This window comes from Neopelma chrysocephalum, unplaced genomic scaffold (genome assembly GCF_003984885.1).
Source record: "Neopelma chrysocephalum unplaced genomic scaffold, ASM398488v2 Primary Assembly neopelma1_42b, whole genome shotgun sequence".
NCBI classification, from domain to species: Eukaryota; Metazoa; Chordata; class Aves; order Passeriformes; family Pipridae; genus Neopelma; species Neopelma chrysocephalum.
In genome coordinates this window covers 4,897,680-4,918,532 of record NW_020897701.1, presented here as the reverse complement: position 1 = coordinate 4,918,532, position 20,853 = coordinate 4,897,680, and the positions used below count along the sequence as shown (strand labels likewise).

Here is a 20,853-nt window from a genome sequence, read left to right as displayed (position 1 = left end):
AATTAGTGCTATTCAGCAGAAGCAAGGACAGGAGGATTTAACCCTAAACACTGCAAAATAACTGAGCTTCCAAACTGTTTTCTCTCTTTACACTGCATTTCCATCTGCTGCTTTGGAAACTCACATGGTTTATAGTCAACCAGCCAATAATCCCACCCTGCACTTTGAGAGCCAAATTTACTGGGTAACTCAGGTACTCAGGTGGCTCATAGTTCACTGAGATCAGGTTTGACGCCAAAGCTTTTCATGGAGTCAGATTGCAGGCTGCAGCTGGGAGAGCTATCCTCTTGTGAAATACATCCCACTGAATTTAGCAATGATACAGAAATACAATGCCAGAATGATAAACTCCTAGTCAACCCTGAACTTGTGTGGGATTTGCTGCTCCAGTTCAAACTCTGTAAGTCTATAGGGCCTCATCAGATTCATCCAAGGGTATGCAAAGAGCTGGCTGATGTCATTGCAAGATCTCTCTCAATGATTTTTGAACAGTCTTGGGAACCTGGACATGTCCCAGTGGACTGGAAGCTGGCACATGTTGTCCCAGTTTTCAAGAAGAGGGATGACCCTGGAAATTACAGATCTGACATTCTCACCTCAGTGACTGGTAAAATTATGGAGAAGATTATTCTGAGAAGTACTGAAGGGGCAGGCACTGATGTCTTCTCTCTGGTGACCAGTGACAGGACCCAAGGGAATGGCATGAAGCTGTATCAGGGGAGGTTTAAGTTGGATATCAGGAAAAAGTTCTTCACCCAGGGGGTAGTTGGGCACTGGAACAGGTTCCCCAGGGAAGTGGTCACAGCACAAACCCTGATGGAGTTCAAGAATTTGGTCAACACTTTCAGACACATGGTGTGATATTCGAGGTTGTCCTGTGCAGAGCCAGTAGTTGACTTGACCCTTCCCATTCAGGATATTCCATTATATTTCCTATGTCCTGTGAAATAGGACTTTCATGCTGAGGAGCACAGACAGAATCCTTTGTGTTTGTTGAAGTTGCAATGTGGAGGAGAAATGCCTGTGAGCTCATAAGAAAGGAAAAGTCAGAAAAAAATACATCAGTACTTGCAAAATTAACAGTAGATATGCACACATGGTAAACATGTATTTTAGAATCATATAATATCCTGAGTTAGAAGGGACCAACTTCACTTCCTGGAAATCTGATGTCACCCCTAGTTGTAGATCATTTTAGTCTGCTGCATTTAAAATGCTTCCCTTGTACTTGGAAAGGTTATCTGAGTCCCTAGTTCAGAAAAGACCCTGAAATATCTTGAGAAGAGAAATTCTTGATTCTTCATCTGGGAAATGTGGAAATTCAGGCATTTGTAAATGAGTTCCTGTGTTGTGCCATCCCTCCAGTCCCTGCAGGCTGCGATCTGGAGAGCTGGCAGGATACTGCAGCTGGCAGAGATCCTGCTCCCTGAGCATGCGAGTGAGCAAGGCACACGCTGTCAGCTTCAACACCTGCTAACTGGGAACAAAACTCACCACAATGATGCAATATCCATCCTATCACTTGCAAAAATACTCACATCTATATCCATGATAAGGCTGAAATCTTGGGCTTCTTTTAGTCGGTTTTCTGGTGACAGCTAATGCTGCTTATCATCCCTTTACACCTCATGCCCTAAAAGTTCTCTGAGCAGCAGTGAACTGCAAATTCTCTATTGCAAATACACTGTGAATAATTTGCTGAAGTCCTTATTAAAGAATATTACTTATGGTGAGAGTGGTATCAACTTTCAGAAATCTCCTTTGTGATAATGGGTTTTCAGATGTACTTTAAAGCAAAATCTAAGATTATTGCTTCAAAACATATGTGTATATATATATTATTACTGCCTGGTTTTTATTTATGCTTTTGGCATGGAAGTGCTGTGTCACAATCTGCAAAGAATCCTATTTTTGTCAAAAAAGAGCCTGAGCAACAGTTAACACTTCTCAGCAAATAAGCCCATACACCAGTCCTGACTATAAAAACAGCCATGAACAGTAAGCAGTTGGCCTTAGTTTTTTGTTCTTCAATAGATTGTATCTTGGAACAAATAGCTGTTCAAAAAGCAGGAGCTTCAGGAAGCTTGAAAATCTTTTAAAGCAGGCATTTCTATTTTACATCTTAAACACAGAACTGCATTCCTGCCCAAAAACTTGTTAGCACAGCTGAGAAAAAATGCTTTGATAGAAAGGCATAAGCCATCAACTCTAAAGATGGGATCAGCTCTTAGCATATGGAACAGAAATAAAAAAAAAAGCTTCCAAAAATATTTGTGGGAGACACTGACTTTCTGTTTCTACTCTTCTTTCAAGGATTATCATGACTCTTTTCTTTCTTGCTTATTTGCATGTCTTTCAGTAAGTAGCTTTTTCCATCATTTTGTGTACTGCTAAGCTCCATATTATTTGACATACTTTCCCCTTATTACTCACTTAGTTTTTGTTCTTTTATTTTCACCTTGTCCTTGCATTTTTATGTGTCCTTAAGACTCCTTGAGTGTTTATTCTTCCAGGCTGCTCACACCCTGAAAAGTAAGACCTGACAGTTCAGTGTGCCTGTGGTCATCCTTGTCTGAGAGAAGATGGCTTTCCTTTTCTTATCCTCATCCTCCCAATTTCCCCACAGATGCAGAACATAGTGGGCCTTTTCTTATTCCCCTTCAGAGAAGGAGCAAAACAGGGTGCTTATTTTTTTTGAGAAAGATAGAGAAAAAGTGAGAAAGCTAACAGGTACCTTTAGGGTTTCTTCTGCAGTGGCTCCAGTAGCCCCAAGTCTTTGTCATTTCTCTTGTGGTCTCTACTGCCTGGTAAATCTTCCCTCACTTCAGCACTGAGGGAAGAAACACTTCTGTTTACAGATGGTCAGAGAAAAAAAAACCAAAACACAGTGGGATTAAATCTACTGCTTCTGACTTAATTATTTTAAGATTTGAGCAGTTGGTGCTGCAAGAAATCAGCCATATGACCCCTTGCCTCTTGCTTTCACAAGAGTTTCTGCTTGAGTGCTGAGCACAACTCCATCTTCAAGCAGGAGTCTGAATTGTGAGGTTTCGGTGGAAAAGAAGTACTTTAAAAGTCTACCTTCTGCCTGCTAGACTGTCAGGTAACAGCATTTTGCAGAGGTAGGTGCAGAAACAAGCAAACCAAGCAGACATTGAGTGGCTTTGTACTGCACTGTTGTGGAAGAACAGCTTTTTTCAAACAGACTTCCTAATCTATTAGTCTCTCTCGCCACACACAGACACACATGAGAAATACCTATAGGCTAACATCACTCCTAGTAACACAAGGCAAATGTATTTATGCATCGACTGCTGAACAGTGTTTTATGTAATGCGACATCACACACATGCCTGAGAAAAGTTCAGAGCAACAAGCATTTTGCTATTGCAGCTTGTTTGAGCTGAAGTTGTGGAGCAGAGAGATCAGCAGACTAGTGCTGTTGGATGTAGCTGCCAGAGATGAATTGCGACCCCTGTGACTGGCCAGTCAGACAAACTCCTGTAGCACTTCTCACCAAGGGACAGGCACCACATCTCGTGCAATTCATAGCAAAGAAGCATTTTGTTACAGTGACGGTGCAGCTCTTTTTGGTATAACATGCTCCCCATCTACTCCAATCACAGACATCATTGGCTGTGTTTACATAGAGATACATGTTCTCTCCCACCTTGCATTCTACTTAATTTCCCTACTAATATCAACCTGGAGACTTCCTGTTCATAGGCACATATATTCCAGGTCCAGAAGAAGTCTTAGAGCTAAAACTTTGTCATATACAAGATTAAACCACTGAAGTGATCAGGCTGAGATGATCAAACCAAATTTTCAGTTTAATAGGAAACTCTGCAAAAGACCAGGATTTAACAACATCATTGCGGTGGGAAAATGCAGGAAAAGTTAAAAGTGGAGGAAGAGTTCAGGGCACAGGCCAGAAAACACATATGCTTATTTTAAAGCCATTCCCATCTTAAGCATACTGAAATATGTTACTTAATATAGTGTCATGCAGCTGCATGCACACCTAACTCCTTCCAGACTCTTAGCATCCTGTTGCTAATTGGTTACTTATCATTAAAGACAAAACACATTAACAGTATTTGCAATGCAATACAGTCATGATCTATTAAATGAGGCAGGGTTCTGGGCTGTTCTGCTGGCTTTGCAGTTGTCACAGTGTCACTGACTCCTCACTGTACCTTTGGTCTAACTGCAGTTGGAGACCGTTGACGAAAAGGATGATCCAGGACTTTGTCTCTCATCAGCTGCTCTCTATCTAACACAGTGTAGGCCATCTCTTACTTGAGAACTCCTGGTACTCCTGGAGAAAACTGAACCAGAAATATTTATAATTCTAAAAATCTCCAGGCTTCAGGGCTGGTTTTCCTGGTTTCAGAACTGTGGGATTTAGGCAGACCTAGCACAGGAATCAAACTATCAGCATACTGACTGAAGAGTATGTTTTACATCATCTCTGAAATTGAGGCTTATGAAACTGACAGAAGAGGGAGATCCCTGGTGTTAAAAATAGGATATTAACATGCATTTGAAAAACCAAAAAACCTCTAAGCTCATTATTTCCCTCTTCATCTGTAATTCCTATTGTTTATGGAGTATTTTAATTTATTTTCCTTGGTTGATATTTTTCCCTGTGTGATAGATAGCAACAATTATCTTTGAGAGAAAGATTGTTTTGTGGTTAAAAGTGTGGCCCAGGATTCTGAAAATCTGCATTTGTATTCTGCTCTACTACGGGTGATCCTTATGATGTTGGGCAATTCATTTGATCTTGTCTTGGCCCATTTTCTCTTTGCTAAACTGAAGAAAATAATTTTTCCATACTTCATAGAAGAGTTATGGGCATAAATTAATTCATATTTATGAGGTACTAAAGGGATTCTGATGAGTACCATAAAAAGGCTGACTTACAAATAAAACCCTCTCTGTGTTCTGCTTTTCTACTGATATAGCTGTTTTTCTCTACTTCTTTTTATTCAGAGTAATATTTTTTACTTGTGACACTTCTTGATTTTACCTCAGAACGATAAGTACTTGTACATTGCAGTTGCAGCAATTATTTTTATGCATGATATGCTATATATGAAACTTTCAGTGTCCTTTATAGCCAAACAGAACAGAATAGTTCCTTTAAAGATTTATTTTTAAAGCCTGTGAAAGAGCACCAGACTTGCAGCTGACAAGGCAGAAGCATTGCACCTTTACACATAAAGCAGAGGGAGGATGGGAAACAGAGAGAAGAATATCACTTATGATTACAATTCAGTCCTCAGGAGGGCTGACTCATGGGTGAGACAGCAGAATAACATCCACTATGTATAAACTCTGCCTTCTTACTCCGTCTGTAAAACAGAAGTTTGTAGGGTGTCACTCAAGCTATTTTCAAACTTTGGGTGACAACTGAAAAATAAACAAATCAGGTTAAAGTCTCTTGGAAGAAAGCAGAGGAGACTATTCTTCTGTCCTTGACCATTCACAGGTAAGCTTGAACCACTTTTTTGATATAAAACCCAGGAAACCTTTAGCAGAATCTATCACACAAATATTACACCCTGCTGAGAATTTTAAAACCAGCTTTGCCAATAAAAACATGTGCACAAATTAAGTTTCTTTTGTGGACTGAATGTACTTATTTGTCTATGTATATTTATGATGATACCCAAGCATTATGTAGAAATTAGCTATGCAGCCCTATTCTAAAATTCATGTAGGAAATAAAAGCTTTCAAAATATGCAGGGAAAGAAATCTTTTGACTACTACAAAAAACAGCTCTAAAAACTTGAGAAAAGAAAGCAATTCAAAATTTTTCCTATGCTTGAGCAGCATCAGGAATAATAGAAAGCTATGTGACACCATTCAGACAAACAAGTTGTTTAAAGTAAACTCCTAGTCAGGGGAATTCAGTCAGTCCTCCAGTTATCCTTCCCTTCAAATGTCATCGAGCTGGACGAGAAAGAGCCAATAGAAGAAGGAAGCATTTTAAGCCACATACTGCCACTTGCAGGTCAAAAGAAGTCCATGACAGCTAAATAAGGCAAGGATAGAAGCACACAAATTCATAGCCATGTAATGCAGGGTTTCAGAGAAATTTCTTAGAGGTACCTGGAAGAATTTAATTGACATCCTCAAGAGAGAGCAAGTTTGAACAAAGCTAGCTTTGTCACCAAGAAGGAAGTGCCTAGCAGCAGTCATATCTCTTAGAGTAACTGGAGCTGTATGTTCAGGTGACTGGTGACTGGTGGCACAACAGGATGTCCCGGTTTCCACAACACAGGCACAAGTGCATGGAAACATTAGCATGTTGAGAAAATGCTCTTGGACACAGCATATTGTCAGCTTGGGACTGTATCAGGGTGAGTCCTGGGCTTGGGGAAAGACAACGTGCTTTCAAACCATCTCAATCTCTCCTCAGGGCCTCTCTGAATCTTGGTGTCAGTCCATGCTGCCTTGGGACAGGTCTACACTGCACTAACAGCAGCATTTCCTATGGGGTGGCTCTGCTGGCTTGATGTTGTGCCCTGTTCTTCCCCTTCGCTGAGGGAGAAGTGTAGATTTGACCATTTAGGTTTCTGCTCTGAGCTACTTTTCTGTAAAAAAGGTGTCTGTGAGGCTACTCATGCCAAGGGCTTGACTCCTCACCAAGAGAAAAAGCAGCAGTTCAGGCTATGGGTTTCTCCAGGCATGATGTACAGAGGAAGCAAGGGAGGACCAGCAGTCAGGAGGGGAAGAAGGGCAGTAGACCTGCCATTCCCTGCCCACCATGGTGCCTGGAGCCTCAGAAGCAGGCAGAAGGGCTGGGAGGCTGCAGAGCCAGGGTGACACTAGTTCAGTGCATCCCACTTGGCATGCTCCTGAGGCTGAGGTCCAGCAGAGTTCCATCTCAGGTGGCACTTTGAAGCTGCTGGTTGCATTTGAGCAGCCCACGAGGGCCCCTGTGCTGTCCTGGGCTTGAGAAACAAAATACAGCAATGTTGCCTCTGGGTCTATGTCACAATTTATATTTGAAGGGAATTCACAGACTTTCTGCTGAGTTTGGAGGAGGCACAGAGAGAAGAAAACTGAGTTCAACACGTATGTAAGAGGTGGCCCCCATCTCACAGCAGGGATGCATTCCTGCTGACATTTAAAATTAGTAACTTGTCAATGGCACCTCAATTTCTCCATAAATAACATATTCTGGCACATCCATATTATGTCTGAATGATGACATCACAGTATCATTCTAGCCATAATTTGGGCTGATGTAAAAAGTAAAAGTAGTAAGAAGTATGAGATTATGAAAATATTAATTTCTTTCCAGTTAGTAGGGTGATCAAGCACTGTACCACTTCAGTGAGAGAAGACAATCTGGGATCTGTGCCCTGGCTCATGTGCTGCTGTACTCTGATCTGCTCAGACAAGTGGGAAAGAGAATTTTTTTATCTTGTTGAAAAGGTGAGTGAACCTTCTTGGCTTTGGTTTTTAAGTGTAAGGCGAGCTTATTGAACTGTTTCCCTGAAGTATTTTAAATAGAAGAGAAGCGAGGAAGCTTAAATAATGGTATTCACTAAAATAAGTAGCAGTAATAAAAATTTTGTGGAATTAACAGAACATACTACTTGATGTAAAACTTAATTTCTCCATTTTAGTAGTAGATTATACATATTTCACTCATTGACAGAGAGATAATCATACAACTTAAGCTCAGTGTCATTACTCAGTATTTTCAGATCATTTCATTCTTGCAATCTTTGTAATTAAGTATTTTGTCTTAAGCATTCTAGAGCAGTTATAAATGGTTTACATTTGTATAGGATTCTCCCTTTGGTAGAAATTTGCTCATTTGTAACATGACTTAAAATTCTGCTGAAAAGGTCTGAAATTAAATTATAAAAAAAAATATTTTCTATGTACAAGCATACAACATTAATTTGAAGACTCAAAGCATTGTGTAGCTCCAGATTTATTTTGTTTATTATGACTGTAGTAGAGTATTTAAATTTCAAAGAATTTTGGCAAGTCTATATTAGCACAAGTACAACAGCATCTTAGGCAAAACAACAGCGTATTGGGCTTTTCATCATTTTCTACCATTAGCCTTTCCAGAAAAAATACTTACAATCTTGATATTTAAATGGAATACATGTATTAAGTTGTTTTTTTTTAAAAGTCTTGCAAGAGTGGATGAAAATTATATTTGAATTTGTACGTTTTTCAAGCTAGGTCTCATTTCTACTTCCGTATCAGTCAGCCACTCAAAGGTATAGACACCTGTCATTCAAGCAATTAATGGAAAGACAAACCACATCCTCACAATCTTTCCTGAAGTGCTGTACATAGCCTGGCTGTTTGTAACTCTCTGGTTAAGAGGGACTCAAAGAGTATAAACACATTTGTTCTGCACACCACAAAGTTCCATTAGTGAGCTTCGATTGCTCTCAGATACCTCAGACCACGTCTGGTTTGATGCCGCAGGCATCAGAGAACTGCGTCAGATTTCTGTGACCAAAGGGTGTGGGAAAATAACAACAGTCAATTAAACAAAACCTTGCTCTGTAACCTGAGCATAAATTTGCTTCCCAGAGCATGGCTGAGCCATTCAATTCTCTAGAACCTACATCTGATGAAATTGCTTTCCACTTTCCTCATGCTACAATTTAGCTCCTTCCCGTATCTTCTGTTTCGGGATCTACATATTAGATGGCACTAATACTGACCCTACAAATGAAACAAAAGAAAAACTTTCCAAGTTAAAAAAGAAAACAAAAAACAAAACAAAACCAAGGACTTTGACTCCCTACAAAGAAAAGCTAATGAGGAAATCTAGGATAATAAAAGAGAAGCCCTGAGCACCTGGAATTCTTCTGTCAGGTTCTTAGGTTGCTAACACAAATACAGAACAATTGAATCAGAGCAGGCTTCCTTCTGGTTTTGGACAGCAGTTACCACATGTTTTTGAAAAATGTACTGTGTACATCTAAGTCTTGGCCCTGTCCCATTTCATACATGCTCAGGTCATGCTCTCAGCTGCCCACCCCCACAAAGAGTCAATCGTTAACCTCCATGGACACATCAGGGTCCACTGTGCAGAGCTCATTCTCACACTTTCTTCTCCTTTCATGCCATTCATTCTTCATCTGTAGCTTAGTATGCTGCATTATATATGCAAATATTCGGCTTCAGTGGTCCAACACTCTGTGAGCCAAAGAGGCCAGAGATTCTTTTTGTGAGGTTAAATTTCACAGAATTTTTGTGCCATGAGGGAAGAACCTGCTACTGACTAAACAATCTGAAGTAAATGTGCTCTGCACAAAGTAATTGGACAGATTTTGGCAGAAGTTTTCTCTGAAGCCCTAAGACACAGTGCTATAAAAAGTAAGCTGAACCGCCAGAACTATTGATATTTCTTTATCCATTTTCAAGTCAAAGCTGTCACATAGCCTCCTTTGGAGGATTATAGAAATACTGGATTATAGAAACAAGTCCCAGCTGATCAAGATGCTTGTTTGGGATGTGAAAGAGGTGAAAATTTGGACCCAGGATTCCTCCATCACAGAGGAAGCTGTCAAGGTTTTGTAGAAGAGATGTCTGAGGGCTTACAGCAAAACAGGAAATTAAAGTTGAAAGTTGGACACTTCGCAGAAAGAACAGAAAAAGTTCCCACCCTATTGCACTACCCCTGTTGCAGAATGCACCTGCTTTTAGGTGCCAAATTTCTACAATTACATCTTTTTCTCCCCTATGGAGATTGTAGCTGGCCCCAGTCCAGAACTGAGAAATCATTTTGAGTTTTTACACAGATTAGTAAAAGTTGATTTTTTTTTTAAATGGGGGAAGCGCAGAGAAGACCATGAAGTTTCAGTTTGAGCTATAGAGGACACAAATCAAAATGTATTTCACAAACTCAGACTAAGATTTTAAAGGTTATGCCAATTTTCCAGCTTAAATGTATGTTCAAACCCTAGGCCACTGCATCTGTATTAAGAAAACTAATTTGGTTCCAAAGGAAGATTTAAAAACAACAGTAAGACAGGCTCATAGTGTGAATGTGGCAACAAATGAGAAATGCCTTAAGCCCAGAAAAGTGTTTAAGAGGCAATTATAATAACCTCAGAAAGTTCAGTAAACTCATAACCTAATAACCAATAATCTCAAGAAGTTCAACAAGGCCAGGTGCAAGGTCCTGCACCTGGGTGAGGGCAGTCTCATCCCCTAATACAGGCTGGATGAAGAATGGATCACGACTAGCCTTGGGGAGATGGACTTGGGGGTGTTTGTGGACAAAAAGCTCAATATGACTTGGCAATGAATGCTCACAGCCCAGAATTCCAACCACATCCTGGGCTGCATCAAAAGAGGGGTGACCAGCAGGTTGAGGGTCATGATTTCCCCCCTCTACTCTGCTCTAGTAAGACCCCACCTGGAGTGCTGCATCCAGGTCTGGGGGCCCCAACAAAACAAAGATACTGACCTGTTGGAGCAAGTTCAGAGGAGGCCACCAAGTTGTTCAGAGGACTGGGACACCTCTCCTATGAAGACGGACTGAGAGACTCGTGGTTGTTCAGCCTGGAGAAGAGAAGGCTTCAGGGAGACTTTATAGCACCTTCCAGTACCTAAAGGGGGCCTGAGAAAGCAGGAGAGGGACTTTTTACAAGGGTGTGTAGGGCTAGGACAAGGGGGAATGGCCTTAAGCTGAAGGAAGGTAGGTTCAGATTGGATATTATGAAGAAATCCTTTACTGTGGGGGTGGTGAGGCACTGGAACAGGTTGCCCAGAGAAGCTGTGGATTCCCCATGGCTGGAGGTCTTCAAGACCAGGCTGGATGTCACACTGACTAACCTGGTCTAGTGGAAGGTTCCCTGCCCATGGGAGGATGGTTGGAATTAGACAGTCTTTAAGGTCCCATCCAACCCCAAACATGCTATGATTCTATGATTCTAATTCTTATGAATTATATGCAATTTCATAGGCGCCATTTAAAGGTAAAAATATAGTGGTGTAGTGTGCAAGTGTCAAGAACACTTAAAAGCCCTATTAGCCAAGAAAGGAAGAATAAAATTTTAGGATTTTTCATAGGTAGCAGAATAGTTTAAGACAAATATAATATATTCTTGTATAGAAAAGAACTAATGCTTCACTTGGACTTGGCTAGAGTGGATAGAATGATTTAGCTTAATTAATTAAAAAAAAAATCATGAAAGAAAGGAATTTTTTAAGTGTTTGGGGCCAAGAAGCAGCTTTATTCTTCTATGTATTTAATACAAAGACATTTTTCACAGTTCAGTTATCCACTTCTAGGACATTTTGAGTTCATTGTTACTTTGAAGGCCACTATTCTGAATGGGGAAGAATACTTAAGAATATAATTTTAAATCTTAGAGAGTGAGGTTGAAATGATCAATCATCTCAGTTTAGCATAGTGGCTGGTACAAAATAAACCCCCTAAATAAGAATGTTTTTCTGAAGTAGTTTAATGCCAAAGAAGCATTTCTGATTATGTCACACCTCCTGTATTAATAGAGCAAGGTGTTTTGATAACTATCTTTGACCTATCTAGTTAAAGATGTCTTATAAATGTTTCAAGACAACCAGTAGAGCATGAAGTCTGGGATTATGCAACGCTATCAGTTCAGAAGTGTGTGGTGCTAGTTTGATTCCAAGTCTCATAGATACTGATGCATTACTTAGCATCTCAGCTCCTGGTAACAGAACATCAAGTTTGTTTGTATGACAAGGAAACCTGTAGCCTTCCTAGTCTGGAATTTCATCAAGTACACCTGGAAGTTTCCAAAGACAAAGAGAACCTAACATATCTCAAAACACTAGTCTGAACCCTGATACTTGAACATTTGCCTCTTCAGGCTAATCCTTCAAATTCAGTTTCTTTTTGCAGTTAAGTAAAGAGTCACTTTCCTTCTGCATCCAGCAGGACTCAGCAAGACTGAGTTGCAGACAGTGCCCCACTGCTTCACTTTTTGGACTGTCAGGGAGCCAAGTCCTCTGACTTTTTCTCCTGTGCAGTTAACAAGAGAACAGGCCAGACACTGAATCTCTCTGAACGAACAGCTGAGAGCTCCAATCATGCCAACATGGCCGGCTCCAACCTAGACATGTTAAATCAATCTGGACTTGTCCTGGCTTCTGCAGAGCTCTTTGGCTATAGCTCCACCATCTTCCCCCAGGTTTGAGATTATGGTCCCTCAAAGCCAGCTTTGGGCCAGTGATGCTTCATTTGATCTCTATTGAGGCTAAGCTAATAAGCCTAATGGGACCTGAACTGCTCTGCACAGGTTTCCAGTTTTTCAGTCAGTGGTTTAACAGCTACAATGGAGAGCTGAGTGTCCTGGTATTTAATCTGGTCAGGTACTCAGCACCTCCTCTCTCAGACACTGTTTTTGAGGCCCCAAATGTCCAGCCCTTTAAAGAACAGGACAATGTCCCATTTATTTTGTTTTTCTAGTTTTAAATCCTGTATTAATGCTGTACTTGTTACTTGACCAGCGAAATAAGACTGTGACTATTATAAGTCAATGCTTTGGAAGCCTGGGGTTTAATACTTCATATAAATTCTGGCACCACTCAATTTCCTCAACAACATGTTCTCAGAGCTGACTGAAATTCCAAGGGGGAAAGAAGAGTTTCCCATACATTAATGGGATATGGAAAATGCCAGCTCTACCTCTGAAAAAGTTTTTTTAACCAGATGTATAGTTTTTCTCATCAGTAAACTGAAGATGTATGCATTTTCTGTTGCAGATGCAAATGTAACATTTGTATGGATCAGTAAATACTTTTCCACTGCAATGTAAATACGCTTGACAGTTTGAATCTGCCATGAATTTCAGTGATAATTATGCAAATGCCATACAAAACCAAAGAAAAGCAGTTTCTTAAATATTCATGAGGGAATGTTTATGTTACAATTATAGCAAGATACATAATATTCAAAGTATACTGACCATAAAATGTCTGTGACAGCTCTATTCTGCATGAACAGTTAGGAATACTCAGTGCCATCCTTCATACTTGTAGCCACAATAATTATTACAAATCATTCTAGTTAATCAGTCTCCAGGGGTACGGCTGTGTAGTCCATTCCCACGAGCTCCAACAGCTAAATATGTACTGCCACATAGACTTCCAGAATGTTACTATATATGTGTCACCACTGCTGTATGCCATAGAGGGTTGCTTGAGGACATGCTTAATCTGAAGGAAAAGGCATTATCCGTGATAAAAGCATCTTGCATTTTCTGGGCCTTTCAGAGTTCTTGGGAAAATTCTCATATCATTTGTATGTTTGCAGATTTCAGACACACAGGTCTCCCACCACTGAAACAGCTTTTGTTCTTGGGATACAGACCTCTCTGAACAAGAGTTTCTTGACTCTTTCTCTTCAAGTCAATGTGACTGTTGTCACTGAATTGTTGGCAATCTTGTTAAAAAAAATCAGCAACAATGCACCATCAGTTTTTGGCTCCTCTTCATTGTTTAGAGGACCTGGTTGTTTCCTAGCAAGGTTTCAGTGCTGTTTCAATAAGATCCCACTATGAGCCCATCTGGAATACCCACTAAAGATGTGGAAGTGTAGCTAGTAATAACCCCTTTAAAAATAAGGGGAATGTTTTTCACTGAGGTCCCTGGAAACACAAACAAGACTATTTACCTGTAATTTATTCTCTGTCCCTTTCATATCCCTGTGATCAGGATTCCAGGTTTTCAGATTAACCCATGATTGATGATCAGAAGCCTGGCCTCTACACCAGGCCATTACCTCAAAGAAAGTGGCTGTATACCAAGACTGATGTGAACTAAACTTGTGCGAGCCCTGACACTGCAACATCAGAGATTGGAAAGAAGAACGTGGATTGACAAAGAAATAGACCCTTGCCTCAGAAAGTTTCATGCAATCTTCCTCTTTTATCTAAATTGGTCTTCACCAATGGAAGTTGGTTCAAGGTTGTCACATGAGGAGGAAAGAGTAATAAAATATCATATACATGATATAATCTTTACTGCACATGAGAGGAAGAGTAATAAAATATCATATACATGATATAATCTTTACTGCAATGAGGGGAAGAGTAATAATATATCATATACATGGTATAATCTTTACTAATACTGTTAATGATTCTCTCCCTGCCAACTGATGTCAGCACCAAATTAAAATACAGACGTAATCTCTAATCTCTAATCTGATCTCACCATTCCCTCCATATTTCAGTATTGCAATAGTAGAGACTATTCCTGAGATGAACTTCCAGAACTTCTGTTAAAGTTTTTGTGTCTGTGTTAAATTTTGTAAGACTGACCTGTATTAACAATAATACTGATCTTTAACACAAGAATATCTAAGAAACAGGACATACTCTGACTAAATTAAACATCATTGCATCCTTTCAACCTAGACTATATGTCTTCAAAGTATGAAAGAAATAAATGAAATTTTCTGATATAAATATGTACTATATGAATGTTACTTGGTTTAGACAGTACAGAAAAACTGGCTTGATGCTATGAGTATATATCTTACTTTGTAACATATAGGAAACATCCTTTTGCATCTGCAAATATCTCTGTATTTATTGTGCTGTAAGAGTGTCTAAAGAATCTAACAATAAGCTTTAGTATGACAACAACTGTACAAATTCAAAGTTCTGCCTCCAGAAGATTTTCTTGCTACCCTTACGTTTGGATTCAGGGGTAACACATCCCTCAGATAGTCTAGTATAAGACAGAGGGCAGTGTTCAAGAGGAACGTAAAATACAGACAAGGGCAATAGGGTACACTGATCTCTTGAGGGAGCCCTCATTTTACATTTTACAAAGGAGCACATTCAGTGCTAGTCCACAACAGTAGTAATAATCAGCAACTGTCACTTTTGTTAGCAGGAAGCAAAAAGCCCCTGTGCCTCTGGCATTCACCTCTGTTCAGAGATCCTACTCCCCTTCAGACAGTGACCTGCACCAGCAAGCAGTTTCCCTAGCCCCCTTATCAGCCGCACAAGCAAACTCAGCACTCATCTTCTGCTGCTCAGATTGTCAATGAAGCACCCAATTCACTGCTTAGGCAGGCAGCAGAGGTCAAATAAGCACTCTTTGGGTCATCCAGGATCTGTTTTCCTCATCTTCCCACAGCTACTGCATTTGGGTGTCAGAATCACAACCCCCACAGAGCTCCTTTGAAAGGAATGATCCATATAGTCCTTGCTTCCTGCAGGTTCCAAGGGCTGAACCATTTCCTCCTCTCCAGATCATGTTGCTAATACAGTGTGTGCAATACAGTTCCCCCAAAGGTGTTCCCCACCATGGAATTTACCAGGTATATGGTCTTACTGCACCTGTGCAGCTTCTCTTCCTGTAACCCTGAAGTCTTAACACACTCTAGAGATTAAAAAGCTTTTTTTTCTCCCCAGAACGGATGACTTAAGTCACTACTTACATAGTGCACTCACAGAAGCTCTGTGGTGCCTACATCTTCCACATGCTTTGAACATCCTCACAACTTCCAAGGCTCCCAGATGAGGCATACCCTGTGAGCAGCTATTCTCCCAGCCAATCCAGCCACTTCTGCAGCCTGACAGAAATTGCAGTGTGCATGCACACAATCTTTCAGCTCCACTAGGAAAAGCAGAAAAGGTGGGTACAACAGGCGAGAAGTCAGTCTCTCAGCCATTGTATCCAACTCTTCATACTTTTCCAGTATCAAAGCAAAAGCACACTTTGTGGTGGTTTCTAGATCTGCACAGGTGGCAAGGCTACACTGAAGGAATCCTGAATTCTTATTGCCACTGACACATTTCTCCACTGTTGTCCCACACAGGTGAATAATCAAGGTAGTTCATTAGAAACAGGACAATACAGCATATTAGGTAGGTGACTCTGCCAACCAGGTCGTTCAGAACCAGCTTGAGTGTCCCTATGCAGCTGTGTGCAGTGTATAGGCCAATCCACCACAAATTATCACTCAAATGGGAATGCAAGGTTCCCGATTCACAGTGTTGTTAAGGAGTTGAATCCTTTTCTGATTCGTATATATTCCACATACACAACAGCCATGCAGAATTTGCTATAACAATCATACATTTTTCAAATAGCTATCAAAGTAATTTGCATATCACACTTTTTCCTGCCCTTGCATTTTCTTATCTCTGGTGCATGTTCCATCTGTAATTTAGATCTTGCCAGGTGTTGCATGGCTAGAGGTACTTTACATTTCTTAAGGGAATCTCTTGCTAAGCACATTCCTATTTGCAACTTGACTTTTTCCTTCCTTGTTTTGAAATCATTGCTGCTGATCATGGTAATCAGCACTTTGGCAAAGTTTCCTATTCTATTCCTCCTCAAAGTCCTCATTTAAGATCTCTTGGCAGCGTTAGAAATGTGGAATCTCACCTACCCTCCCCTACCTCAACACACAGTAGCCATTTCAACGCTTTTCAATAAACACAAGCCATTTTTTCACCTTTGTGTGAAGCCTTGAGTGCACTAACTGGTCTTTATGGCCCTGACTAGCCTCACCTGGTACCCCCACCCACATCCCTACCTGTTGGATATTATATAGGGTCAGGATGGGCTTTTATTCCCTTCTTCAAACTCTGTCACAGCCTGTACCTGGTCAAGGACTCTCACACTGTGGACTGACTTTTCCACTAGACCTGAGCCCCGCCTCACCACGGTTAGCATCCATTTGGTGTCCTCGTGCTCTGTTAGAAATCTCCCTTTTAAGAGTGGGGACTTTCCTTAAGGGGGGGTTAAGTTTTTGGTGCTATAACAAGGAAGTCTATGGCTTTCTCTCTGAGGAATGGTAGCTTCTTCCTTGACATCAAAACCAGCCTACTATGAAGTCCAAAATTGTAGCCAAGGAAATAATTAGGGTTTGAGGAAAAACCTACCAGTCCTGAAACACGCTAAATATCTGTTGTTTGGCTATTAGGGATGGAGTACGGAGAAAGGGAGGATTTCAATCTTAAATCTAAGTTACTTGAGGACGAAGAAATGCTTTCAGCGTGTAGTCAAACTCCAAGGCTATGCTCTGTTTTATTGTACAATGTTACTTTTTATTGGTTTGTCTTCAGTTAACACTACTTAAGAATTTGGAGCTGTAATCGATTTACTTGTTTTTAAGTACCTTGCATAAAAGTATCTAATCTCAGCAGAAGCCCTCATATGCTGATCTGTAAGATTCCAGTAATGGATGTGACATCTCATGATGCTGCCATACATATGCTGTGGAAATATGTATTAATTCAAAAGTCACAATGCTGTACCAATTTTACGATTGGCTCAAAGGATGTTGGCTCCTCTGTTTATAATGTTAGTGGGAGCTCTAGTACCCTGTTTCTGGTGGCAGGTTAGGCAGTGAAGGGGCTGTGCAGAGGTTAAACCATAGAATCATACAATATGCTGAGTTGGAAGGGACCTGTCAGGATTATGAAGTCCAACTCTTGACCTTGTACAGGACACTCCAAGAATCACTCCATGTGCCTGAGTGTTGTCCAAAAAAATTCTGGTCATTGAAACTGAAGTCTTGTATCATCTGTCTTGTACCCAGGTATAGAAATAACAGGAGAATATCTTATAGGAGCATTATGATAAACTGATTTATTCTTTTTGCACTGAGACTTCCAGAATATGAAAACTAAGCACTGTACTAATCATTGTTAGCATAACTTTAGAAAAATGATATGTCAAGTAATTTATTTCTTTAAAACAGTGCAAGACAGGTCTCATGTTGCTCCTATGAAATGCACATTGCCTTTGTTCATGGCACTATTTCCTTCTGCTCATTGTTCAGATTACACTCTCATTCAGTGTCCTAGCAGTTGGTCAATATGAACATGAGTCTTTGATTTGACATCCTTCTTTTCCCAGCAGAAAATTAATCTACTTATGATATTTCTGATTTGCTAAGTCAGAGTAACAGCATGTTTTGCCTGCTTGGAACCCAGCATCTCATGTCAAGACAAGCTGTGCTACCTGCTGTGCTGTCTGATATGAAAAGCCTGCAAGCTTTTCCTGTGAACTGCTTCCTAAAGAATGAGAGTTTTATCATTGTACTGTCCACCATTTGGAAACTGCCACTAAAGACAGTACTTTAGCCCTGGGCATGGAAAAAGGCTTGTAAGCATCTCTACTAAACAGCTCTCTTCTGCAAGTGCTCTCTCCTGGAAGCTCTTTGCAAGACACATTACTGTTGCTTACTGGAAAACTCACAAAAAAAGGACAAAATTAAGACCTTGACAAGAATTATTATACAGGTGTATTGTTGAACAGGACTCAGAGACTGAACACAGGCAGTCATGGCCTAATAGAGTTGAGGAAAACAACTTCAGATGGCATGAAAAAGCAACTGACATAAGTGTACCTCTCACTGCTTTGGAAAAGTGATCACAACAGGAATAATGTCAACAAAGTGTGAACTAGAATCTCACAGTCATATTCTAGAAAGTACAGCACTTCACTTAGAAATACCAGAATAAGTATTGAGGATCTGAACAGCTAAACTTTTAGGTGCCTATATATTTTCTTGTAAAAGATTCCTGTGTATATCACGATTTTGAGCATTTTAATGGAGTAGGTTCTTTTTTCATTACAGAGAAGTAACTCAATAGCTATCAGGCGCAAGCAATGGAACAGTTTAAGTTATGTAGTAATGAAACACAGCCTAGCTCTAAAAATGACTAGGTAAAAAGAAGTACCACAGTTCATAAAAAGTACATTTGGGAACTGGAATGATTGAGTGCACCTTAAGTATTAGCAAGATTACACATTTAACTTCAGAACAGGATGGCAGAGAAACATCATTCTCCTGCTTACATGAGCAATGTGCGTCACGTAAGAGGTCATAAGAGTAAGATCTTGTCCTTTTAGTCTTTTGGTGCTTTTTTAGCAAAAACCACTACTGAAGGATATACCTAAAGCACAGAATTTAACAGTCACAATGCTGGGCAATCTCCCCAACAAAACAGCATTTGAAACTTAGGGCCTTGTTTATACAACTTTGAGCTTATTTAGCTGAAGGTCTCTTTTCAAAATCTTTCTGTGGTAATAAGCATTCATATCAGTCTATTTTTTAGGCTAGTTCCACTTTTCATATGTGAGAACACTAATGCTATTTCTTTGCAATTTGACAACTATTAGAGCCACTCTTGGTGAAAGAATAAAGTCCAGCTACATGTAATAAGATAGAACCATTTCTAGCATTTCAAAATGTACTGGTGAGTCCTGAGTAAACTATTAACATGTTTAACTGGAAGACTAATTGCAATACTATAGTACAGGAATCCCCCTGAAAATGAGTACTCAGTTTCCATTTCAGCAATATGCTGCACTTAGAACCAACAGTTGTGACTACCTATACTCAAAATACTGCAAATCTATCAGCACAAGTCTAAAACAGGACAGTTTGCACAGCCAGGCACATTGATTATGGCTTGCTCACTGCCACCTTCATACAACTGCAAAATCATCTGTTTTATGCTTCTGGGCAGTGAAGAGAACAGGAGTGTTAAATCCAGATGTTTTCAGGTAAATATGGGTGGGAGGGAGCACAGCCTGGCTTTTCCACTCCAGTCTGAGTGACTGGCCAACAGTGGAGTGGATTATCTTCTCAGAGAAGCTAATGTGAAAAAAGGGAAACAATACTAAATCAGGAGGAAATAATTTTATTCTCCACACCTGTTCTTCATTCGTATATAAGTGAAACATCTGTTCCTATTTATGAATGGGCAATGAAGTTGTCACAGAGTAAGACAATGGAAGCTTGTCCTCATGAGAATAGCAAAAGTACCTTTTCAAGATAGGCAATTCAGGAAAGCAGCACGGGATTCCATATTCTGGAACAGGAAGGTAAATCATAATCTGATACTAAAGTCCTGCGGCACATTTCCAATGCTGCTGGGTAACTTTAGCTCACAACTTTTGGAATTTGATTGTACAGAGTGTAGAAATAATCACACAGCTTTGGGGACAGGCATAAACACAGGTATGGTCCTGGCTGCTCTTACATTGACGGGAGATGCACATGAGAGGCTGAACGTGGAAAAGGAAATTGAATCTGAAGTGGTACATATCTGTCATGGAGTCACACAGGTGCCAAAAATAGACCAACCAAAACCAACCAGGTTGCCTCATTAACTGCCCAATCAGGGAAATATTTTTACATATATCCAACCTCTACAGCACATACATAGAAATCTCAGTCATCAGGCAAGTTCCTTTAGCCATCACCTCCTTTGACCACTCTCTTCCCAGTGCTTTTATTCAGAGCAGTTGAAGCCATTTCCTCTGCTCCCTGGTCATTGCCTGGCTTCACCTCTTGCTTTCTGGGTGAGGTCGTAAATCCCAGCAGATCAAAGGATTTAGAACTGTATTTAAGAGACTAGTTCATGCTGTTCCCAGGGGGAAGGCAGCTTTAGTGATTTGCTGAATAAAAGCACTTTCTTTCCCTTGTTACAACTGTTTCTAACACTCCTAAAACTGTGGATGTGTGCTGGAAAACACTCGAGAAGCTGAATTTTATAGTTTTCCCCCTGGAAGAAGGCATTGATGTGTGAGGGTCTTTACTGACCCCAAAAGAAGAGTGCAAAGGCTTTGAGGAGACATTACATTTAGCACTGCAGAAATGAATCAGGGACAGTAGAAATGATGGTCTGTCTGAATTGAGCTAATTCCTAAGGACTTGTTTAGCAGACAGTATTGACAGACAGCATCCCTTATTGGGATAGACGGTACTCAATTTAGCTACTCAGAGGGGCTATGATACAGGCCTGAATGTGGGATACAACACTTGGGAGAATCTCTGGTGCTCTGGCCTGGGTGAGGCTGTGGGATTAGTGCTGAATTTTATT

General features: G+C 40.3%; 1 long non-coding RNA gene across 1 annotated transcript; it reads left to right on the top strand.

Moving 5' to 3' along the window:
- The first annotated feature begins 201 nt into the window (after positions 1-201).
- LOC113964659 lies at positions 202-17,487 on the top strand. Its single transcript, XR_003533250.1, has 3 exons — positions 202-211; positions 10,367-10,369; positions 17,394-17,487. It is a non-coding gene; the product is annotated as an uncharacterized LOC113964659 (long non-coding RNA).
- The last annotated feature ends 3,366 nt before the right edge of the window (positions 17,488-20,853 follow it).